Below are 10,614 nucleotides of genomic sequence, written 5' to 3' on the forward strand. Positions count from 1 at the left end.
ATTCAATATTGACAATCTACAACAGTGTTCATTTTTTATTATTTTTTATTTTTTATTATTGTATACAAATGGGATACATGCTGTTTCTCTATCTATACATAGAGTCAAGTAATACCATCTGTGCAATCATAGGCTTACATAGGGCAATGATGTTTATTATTTTTTTCCCTTCCGCCCCACCCATCCCACCACTCTTTTCCCTCTATACAGTCCTTATTTCCTTCATTCTTACCACTCTCCTTATCCCTAACACTAAACTAACCCTAAACCTAATGCTACCCCTCCACCCCCCATTATATGTCCTCTTTCATTTATCAGCGAGATCATTCGTCCTTTAGTTTTTTGGAGATTGGCTTATCTCACTTAGCATGATATTCTACAATTTCATCCATTTGCCTGCAAATGCCATAATTTTATCATTCTTCATTGCGGAGTAATATTCCATTGTATATATATGCCACAGTTTCTTTATCCATTCATCAACTGAAGGGCATCTAGGTTGGTTCCACAATCTGGCTATGGTGAATTGAGGAGCTATGAACACTGATGTGGCTGTATCTCTGTAGTATGCTGATTTAAGTCCTTTGGGTATAGGCCAAGGAGTGGGATAGCTGGGTCAAATGGTGTTTTATTCCAAGCTTTCTGAGTAATCTCCACAATGCTTTCCAGAGTGGCTGCAATAATTTGCAACCCCACCAGCAATGTGAGTGTTCCTTTTTCACCACATCCTCGCCAACACCTATTGTTGCTTGTGTTCTTGATAATTGCCATTCTAATTGGGGTGAGATGAAATCTTAGGGAGTTTTGATTTGCATTTCCCTTATTACTAGGGATGTTGAACATTTTTTCATATATCTGTTGATTACTTGTACATCTTTATCTGTGAAGTGTCTGTTCATTTCCTTAGCCCATTTGTTGATTGGATTATTTGTATTCTTCGTGTAGAGTTTTTTGAGTTCTTTATAGATTCTGGAAATTAGGCTCTATCAGAAGTATGGTTGGCAAGATATTCTCCCACTCTTTAGGCTCTCTCTTCACATTGCTGATAGTTTCCTTTGCTGAGAGAAAGCTTTTTAGTTTAATCTATCCCAGTTGTTGATTCTTGCTTTTATTTCTTGTGCTATGGGAGTCCTGTTAAGGGAAGTCTGATCCTAAGCCAACAAGTTGAAGATTTGACCTACTTTTTCTTCTATAAGATGCAAGGTCTCTGGTCTGATTCCGAGGTCCTTGATCCTTTTTGAGTGAGTTTGTGTAGGGTGAGAGATAGAGGTTTAATTTCATTCTATTGCATATGGTTTTCCAGTTTTCCCAGCACCATTGTTGAAGAGGCTACCTTTTCTCCATTGCATATTTTTGGAACCTTTCTGTTAGTATGAGAAAATTGTATTTATTTGGGTTTGTGTCCATGTCCTCTATTCTGCACCATTGATCTACCTGTCTATTTTGGTACCAATACCATGCCATTTTTGTTACTATTGCTTTGTAGTAGAATTGAAGATCTGGTATTGCAATACCCCCTGCTTTGCTCTTGCTACTGAGGATTGCTTTAGCTATTCTAGGTTTTTATTCTTCCAGATGAATTTCATAATTGCTTGCTCTATATCTGCAAGGTACATCATTGGGATTTTAATTGGAATTGCATTGAATCTGTATAGCACTTTAGGTAGTATAGCCATTTTGACAATATTAATTCTGCCTATCCAAGAACATGGGAGATCTTTCCATCTTCTAAGGTTTTCCTTTAATTTCTTTCTTTAGGGTTCTGTAGTTCTCATTGTAGTGGTCTTTCACCTCTTTTGTGAGATTCATTCCAAGTATTTATATTTTTTCGATGCTATTGTGAATGGGGTAGTTTTCCTAATTTCTCTTTCTGAAGATTCATCACTTATGTATAAAAATGCATTGGATTTATGAGTATTGATCTCGTAACTGCTACTTTACTGAATTCACTTATGAGTTCTAAAGAGTTTTCTGGTGGAATTTCTAGGTTCCTCTAAATATATATCATGTCATCAGCGAACAGGGATAGTTTGAGTTCTTCTTTTCCTATTCATATCCCTTTAATTTATTTGGTTTGTCTAATTGCTCTGGCTAGAGTCTCAAGGACGATGTTGAATAGAAGTGGTGAAAGAGTGCATACCTGCCTTGTTCCAGTTTTAGGGGGAAGGCCTTTCAGTTTTTCACCATTTAGAATGATATTAGTCATAGGGCTTAGAGTAGGATTGCCTTTATAATGTTAAGGAATGTTCCCAATACCCCAATTTTTTCTAGTGTTTGAAGCATGAAGGGATGCTGTATTTTATCGAATGCTTTTTCTGCATCTATTGAAATAATCATGTGATTCTAACTTTAAGTCTGTTGAATATGGTGAATGACATTTATTGATTTCCGAAGTGTTGAACCAACCCTTGCATCCCTGGGATAAAACTCACTTGATGTGGTGCACTATCTTTTTAATATATATTTGTATGCGATTTGCTAAAATTTGTTGAGAATTTTGCATCGATGTTCATTAAGGATATTGGTCCTGAAATTTTCTTTCCTTCGATGTGTCCTCTGTCTGGTTTAGGTATCAGGGTATATTGCTTCATTAGAATGATTTGGGAGGGTTCCCTCCTCTTCTATTTCATGGAATACTTTGAGGAGTATTGGAATGAGCTCTTCTTTAAAGGTTTTGTAGAACTCGGCTGAGAACCCATCTGGTCCTGGACTTTTCTTTCTTGGTAGGTTTTGATGACCTCTTCTATTTCATTGCTTGAAATTGGTTTATTTAAGCTGTGTATGTCCTCCTCGTTCAGTTTAGGTAATTCATATGTCTCTAGAAATTTGTTGATGTCTTCAAGGTTTTCTGTTTTTTTGGAGTATAGATTTTCATAATAGCTTCTAATTATGTTTTGTATTTCACTCGTGACTGTTGTGATATTTCCTTGTTCATTCCGAATTTTAGTAATTTGAGTTTTCTCCCTCTTTCTCTTTGTTAGTGTGGCTAAGGTTTATCAATTTTATTTATTTTTTCAAGAAGCCAACTATTTATTTGTTAATTTTTCCAATTGTTTCTTTTGTTTCAATTTCGTTGATTTCGGCTCTGATTTTAACTATTTCCTGTCTTCAACTACTTTTGGTTTGGTCTGCTCTTCTTTTTCTAGGGCTTTGAGCTGTAGTGTTAAGTCGTTTATTTGCTGATTTACTACTTCTTTTTTTGGAATGCGCCCCATGAAATAAATCTTCCTCTAAGTACTGCTTTCATAGTGTCCCAGAGATTTTGAAATGATGTGTTTTTGTTCTCGTTTACTTCTAAGAATTTTTTATTTCCCTCCTGATGTCTTCTGTTATCCATTCATCATATAAGAGTGTATTATTAATCTCCAGTTATTGGAGAGGTTTCTGTTTTTTATTCTGTCATTTATTTCTAATTTCAATCCATTATGATCTGATAGAGTACAAGGTAGTAGCTCTATCTTCTTGTATTTGCTAACAGTAGGTTGTGGCATAAAATATGGTCTATTTTAGAGAAGGATCCATGTGCTGCTGAGAAGAAAGTGTATTCATTCTTTGTTGGATGGTATATTCTATATATGTTGGTTAAGTCTAAATTGTTGATTGTGTTATTGAGATCTGTAATTTCTTTATTCAATTTTTGTTTGGATGATCTATCCAGTGGTGAGAGAGGTGTGTTAAAATCGCCTAGTATTATTGTGCTGTGGTCTATTTGATTTCTGGAAATGAGAAGGATTTGTTTGACGTACTGTGGATGAGCCAATGTTTCGGGGTATAGATATTTATGATTGTTATGTGTTGCTGATTGTAGCTTCCCTTAAGCAGCATGTAATGTCCTTCTTTATCCCTTCTGACTAGTTTTGGTTTGAAGTCCACATTATCTGAAATGAGGATGGATACTCCAGCTTTTTTGCTGTGTCCGTGTGCATGGTATGCTTTTCCCCATCCTTTCACCTTTAGTCTATGTGTATCTCTTTCTATGAGATGAGTCTCTTGCAGGGAGCATATTGTTGGATTTTTCTTTTAATCCAATCTGCCAGTCTATGTCTTTTGATTGATGTGTTCAGGCCATTAACATTCAGGGTTAGTATTGTGATATGATTTGTATTCCCAGTCATTTGACTCATATTTGTTTTTGACATGATTTGGTTTCTCCTTTATTTGGCTATTCCTTTAGGCTAGCGTCTCCTGTTGCTGATTTGCATCGTGGTTTTTCATCTCTTCCTCATGGAATATTTGCTGAGATTGTTCTGTAATGCTGGCTTTCTTTTTGTAAATTCCTTTAGCTTTTGTTTATCATGGAAGGATCTTATTTCATCATCAAATTTGAAGGTAAGTTTGCTGGGTATAAGATTCTTGGTTGGCATCCGTTTTCTTTCAGGGCTTGGTAAAAGTTGTTCCAGGCCCTTCTAGCTTTTAGGTCTGGATTGAAAAATCTGCTGATATTATTATTGGTTTCCTTCTGATTGTAATTTGATTTTTTCTCTTGCGGCCTTTAAAATTCTGTCTTTATTTTGTATGTTAGTTATTTTCATAATAATGTGCCTTGGTGTGGCTCTGTTGTAATTTTGGATATTTGGAGTCCTATAAGCCTCTTGTACTTGGTCTTCCATTTCATTCTTCAGATTTGGCAAATTTTCTGATATTATTTCATTGAATAGATTGTTCATTCCTTTGGTTTGTTTCTCTAAGCCTTCCTCAATCCCAATAATTCTTAAATTTGGCCTTCTTGTGATATCCCATAATTCTTGAAGATTCTGTTCATGATTTCTTACCATCTTCTCTGTTTGGCCAACTTTATTTTCAAGATTAAATAATTTGTCTTCAATGTCTGAGGTTCTGTCTTCCAGGTGTTCTATCCTATTGGTTATGCTTTCTATGGAGTTTTTAACTTGCTTTATTGTTTCCTTATTTCAAGTATTTCAGTTTGTTTTTTTTCAGTATCTCTAACTCTTTATTGAAATGATCTCTTGCTTCCCATATTGGATCTTTTAACTGTTGATTGGTGCTATCGTTTAATGCTGCATTTGCTCTTTCATCTCCTCCTTCAATGCCTGCATTTGCTCTTTCATCTCCTCATTTTCTTCCCTGATCATTTTAATTATGTACATTCTGAACTCCCTTTCTGACATTTCTTCTGCTGTGCTGTCATTGGGTTTTATTGATGTAGTATCTAGGTTTGTTTGGGACATTTTCTTCCCTTGTTTTCTCATATTGGTCAGCTGTCAGTGGGACCCTGAGATATTGCAGATTTCCTCTATTGGCTTATAGTGTTCCCAGTAGATTTCCAGTGTATCACCTCCCCACCTTCAGTAGCCTGATGTCTTGGAGGAATTGATAATGCAGTGCATCCAAAGAAAGCTGCCCCTAAGCCCCCTACTGGGTTCCAGGGTTGGAACTGGCTCTGTGTGGAAAGGCTCTCACTGGGGACCTGCACCGTGCTGCTGGCCATGTGGGAAGAGCCCACCACCAGAGGTGAGGAAGGCTTCCTGGGGAAGACTCTAGCTGCCCTGCCCTGCTCTGATAAGCCACCCCTATCTGTGCCTGCTGCCCAGGCCAAGTTTGTCTCAGTGGGGGAGACTCACCCATGACTCTATTTTTGTCCAAGTCTCTCAATGTCTCACCTTCTTGAGTTCTGGGTTCTGGAGCGACTGGAGATGCAGTCACCCTCTAGGCCACCATCTTGGATCACCCCGTGGAACGAGCCTGCTGCCAGAGTGGGCAGAGCCGCCTGAAGAGTTCTCTGGCTGCCCTGCCCTGATCCCAGAGGCTGCTTGCAGATTGAAGCTCTCCGTTGGTTCGGGGACTTGTGGCTGGCTCTATGTAGAAAGCCTTTCACTGGGTGGTCTGCTCCGAGAAGCTAGCCTTTGAAAGGCACCTCCCACTGCAGAGGTCCAGGCTACTTGGGGAAGTCTCTGGCTGCCCTATCCTGTCCCTGAAGCTGTTTGTGTGCCGGAGTATGCCGCACTGACTCTGGGTCTTGGAGCTTGTTCTGGTCAGAAAGGCTCTCACTAGGGGGCCTGCTCTGAGAACCTGCAGAAGCTGGGTGTGTGGGTGGGGCCTACTGCCAAGTGCGCAGGGCTGTCTGTGGAAGACTCTAGCTGCCCTTCCCTGCTCTGATAAGCCAGCTCTATCTGGGCCTGCCACCAAGGCCGAGATTTACCCAGTGGGCAGACTCACCCATGGCTCTATTTCAGTCCGAGTCTCTCATGCCTCCCCTTCTTAACCCCTGGGTTCTGGAGTGACTGGGGGTGCAGTCACCCTCTAGGCCGCAATCTTGGATTGCCAACAGTGTTCATATGATGAATCTATTTCAACAGGTTGATATTGATTAATAGGCACAGAAGACTCCATATTGAAGGAACTACCCTGATGGTCAGATATCAATGAATCAACATTGACAAATTAATATCAATTTATCAATATCAATGAAGTAACCAGTTCAGTCAATCTTTATGAATTTCTGCCAATGAGTCAAAACTGATGAATTCCCTCAGTTGAGTCAATATCATCAAATCTCTCATGACAGGTCAATATTGACCAATCTTCCCCATTTGGTCAATATCACTGAATCTACACTGAAAGAGTACATACTGACAAATCTACCCAAGAGGTTTGAATCTACACCAACTAGTAGATATTTGTGAGTTTACACTGATGGGTTGATATTAACAAATGTACCCCTTATGGTTTTTATCTACAAATTTATGCCAATGAGTAGATATCAATGAATCTACACCAATGAGTAGATATCGATAAATCTACACTGTCAAGTCAATATTGATGAATCAAGACTGACTCCATCCATTTATCAGTAACATTGATATTGATGAACCTACTCATTGAGGCTTTATTGACCAATTTAAACCAGAGTTGATCTCAATGAATCTACACCTTCTTGTTGATATTAATGAATCTACATTGATGGGACAAAATTGACAAATCTACACCAATAAGTACACATCAATGAATCTACCACAATGTTCAATACAGCCAAATCTAGACTGTTGAGATGATTTCAATGAATCTAACCAGTGGAGTTGATGTCAATGATTCAAAACCATTTAAGTTGATATTGAGAATCTCTTCCGTTTGGTCAATATGAAAAAATCTATACCAATGAATCAATTTTGACAAATATACACCAAAGAGTTGATATTGTAAAATCTACCCCAGTGGGTAGTCAATAACAAATTTAACCCTATTGGTCGATATGAATGAATCTACATTGACCAATCAAAATTGATACAACAATATTGACAAGTATACCCTGACAAGACAATATTTTTAAACTATATATATATATATATAATTTTTTTAAATATATATATATATATTTTAAATATATATATATTTTTTAAAGACTGAATTTTGATTCATTTTACACAAATGGATACAATTATTGTTTCTATGGTTGTACACAATGTAGACCCACACCAATTTTGTAATCATACATGTACATAGGGTAATAATGTCTGTCTCAGTCCACTATCTCTCTTTCCCCACCCTTCCTACCCCCATTTTCCTCTACACAATTCAAAGTGTCTCTATTCTTCTTATTTCCATGTTCCACTTTTTATGTCTCATCATCCTCTTATCAGGTAAGACAATCAGCCATGGGTTTTGGGAGATTTGCATATTTCACTTAGGCATTATATCCTCCAACTCCATCCATTTATCAGTAAATGCCATAATTTTATTCTTCTTTATGACTGAGTAGTATTCCATTGTGTATATATAACACAGTTTCTTTATCCATTAATCAATTGAAGGGAATCAAATTGGTTATATAATCTAGCTATCATGAACTGAGCAGTTATAAACATTGATGTGCTGTGTCACTGTAGTATGTTGATTTTAAGTCCTTTTGGTTATAAATAAGGAGTGGGATAGCTGGGCCAAATTGTGGGTCTGTTTCAAGTTTTATGAGACAGAAGGCAGCAACTATAGCAGTTTTTGATGTTACAGTATAAATAAAATATTAATATTGAAAGACCACAGGACAGTTTCTATATAAGTTTAAGAGGTCACATTTTCCATATTATATAAATTTAAAGGAATCAGGGAAACTATTCATTTGGATGCAAAATGGTTGATAATGTTAGTATTAAAAGCCACCAGGCATCTACTATAATGGTTATAAATGCTAGTATATAGATATTATGTTAATAGGAAAGGTCACAGTCCATACTAAGGATATTGTGAGAAATATAGTTTATATGGTGTGTCCATCTTCTATGACCTAAGTAGCCTGTATGACATGAGTAACTCCAACAATCTGGGTAGCATGAAAAGCATGATTAGGTGCCTTGGACTACACTAACATTTACCTCACTGACATGAACAGATTCTATGACCTGTGTTGCTTCTGTGACCTGTGTAGCATCTATGACCTGAGAATTCCCTATGACAAGTTAGACGGCATATTGTAAGTAGTATCAATGACCTACATAAATCTATGTCTTTTATATTTCCATGAATTGTGCCATGTCTATGGCCAGACAGCCAATATGATGTACTTCACTTTCAATGCCTGAGTGTTCTAAGAACTTCTGTAGTACCTGTACCTTCAGGAATAATTATGACCTGTGTAACCTCTATGATGTGTATAAACTCTACAAAATGCATAGCCACTGTGTCCTCAGTAGTCTTTAAGAATTAAGGAGTCCCTGTTTCCCCTGAAGTTTGAATGACCTTAGTGTACTTTATAACTTTTAGTGTCTTCAATCTGAGTTTCTCCTATGAACTCCCTATTATCTATGACATTAATATCTTCTATTTTCTGCTTATAATCTATGACTTGTGTAGAGGTTTTGTTCTGAGTAATTTAAATAATCTTAGCATCCCCTATGACCCACATAGCCTCTATGACCTGAATAGCCTCTATGAACTGATCATCCTACAGGAATTGAGTAGCCTATGTGACCTATCTAACACCAAAGACCTGTGTATCTGCAAAGTCCTGCATAGCCTATATGACCTCATAGCATTGTGGCATAATAAATCTCTATGACTTATATAACATTTATGACCTGAGTAGCCTGAATGAACCTGAGCAGCCCTAATACTTAGTAGCCAGTAGAACCTGTGTAGCTTTAGAACTGAATATCTTATGTAAACTGCATAACCATATGGTCTATATTATCTGCATGTCCTTTATAGACTGGATAGCCCTAAGACTTGCAAAACTCTATATTTCAGTAGCCACTAAGACCTACCTAAGCTCTATGACCAAGTAGACACTCTGACCTATCTAGACTCCATGGCCAGTGTAGATTTTATGGACTGGGTATCCTAAATTAATTTAGTAGTCCCTTTGACCTGTGCAAACAATGTGTTCTTTGTGTCTCTATGAATGTTGTTATGGTTTAAATATGAGGGGTCACCCAACATATCATGTATGAGAAAATATAAGAATATTTAGTGATAATTTGATTGTGTTATGAGAGCCTTAACCCAATCTGTATACTAATCCCCATAGGGATTAACTGAATGAAAACTATATACTGGTAAGGTGTGACTGGGAAAGGCAGGTCATTAGGGTGCATGTTTGGTTAGCTGAACTTAGTCTTCACTTCTTGATATGATACATTGAGTCCCTTCTATCCACCACACTATTCTGCCATGATGTTTAGCCTCACTTCAAGAACTGAGGAATGAATCCTGATGTGTGTGAACTGAGACCTCAGAAACCATGAGCCCACAAATAAACTTTTCCACCTCTTATTGTTTGTCACATCTTCTAATTACAGCAGAAAAATAGCTGACTAAAAAACTGTGTAACTTACATGTCTTGAATATCCTCTGTATATCCTTATGGCCTACCCATTTAGTAGTGTAAATGACCTAAAGAATCAATATAAAATTCATAGCCTTGATGACCAGAGTAGCTTCTATGACCTGAGTAGATTCTATTATCAGTTCAGTATTTATGGCCTGAATAGTCTCTATTGCCTGGGTCCCCATTATGACTTGAATAGACTTTATGACAAGAGCAGCCTACACCTCCTATGTAGCCTCCATTACCTTAGTAACCTCTGTGGACTGTGAAGCCTCCATGGCCTGTGCATCCTCTGTCAATTTCATCACCTCTATGGCTGATTACCCATTTTGACCTAAGTATAATCAATGACCTGTTAGTCTCTATGATTTGAGTAGCCCCTATTACCTCTGTAGTGCCTAATGATTGAGTACCTTCCACTGCCCACACACCCTCCAGGACATAAGTGGAACAGGTGAACTGCTTAGCCTTTATGACCTGTGGAATCCCTGACTTAAGCACTCTAAACCTGAGAATAGCCTATGACCTGAAGAGCCTCAATCAGTTTTGTAGGTTCTATGACCTGCATACCCCTTATGACCTCAGAAGCATCTAAACCTATGTAGCCACTGTAATCTCTTTCTGTTTTATATCATGTATAGTTAAAGTAACCTTAGTATCTTCTGTGACCTGCATAGCCTTAATAGCCTGAGTAGCTTATATTAACTTAATGTCTGCTCTGACCTCAGTAACCACTATTATCTTCACATTCTGCATGGCCTGAGTAGCCTTGGTATACTGAATAATCTCTCAACTTTCATTTTGTTTATCACCTGAGAAGTTGTTAAATGCAAGAC

This window comes from Sciurus carolinensis, unplaced genomic scaffold, assembly GCF_902686445.1.
Source record: "Sciurus carolinensis unplaced genomic scaffold, mSciCar1.2, whole genome shotgun sequence".
NCBI classification, from domain to species: Eukaryota; Metazoa; Chordata; class Mammalia; order Rodentia; family Sciuridae; genus Sciurus; species Sciurus carolinensis.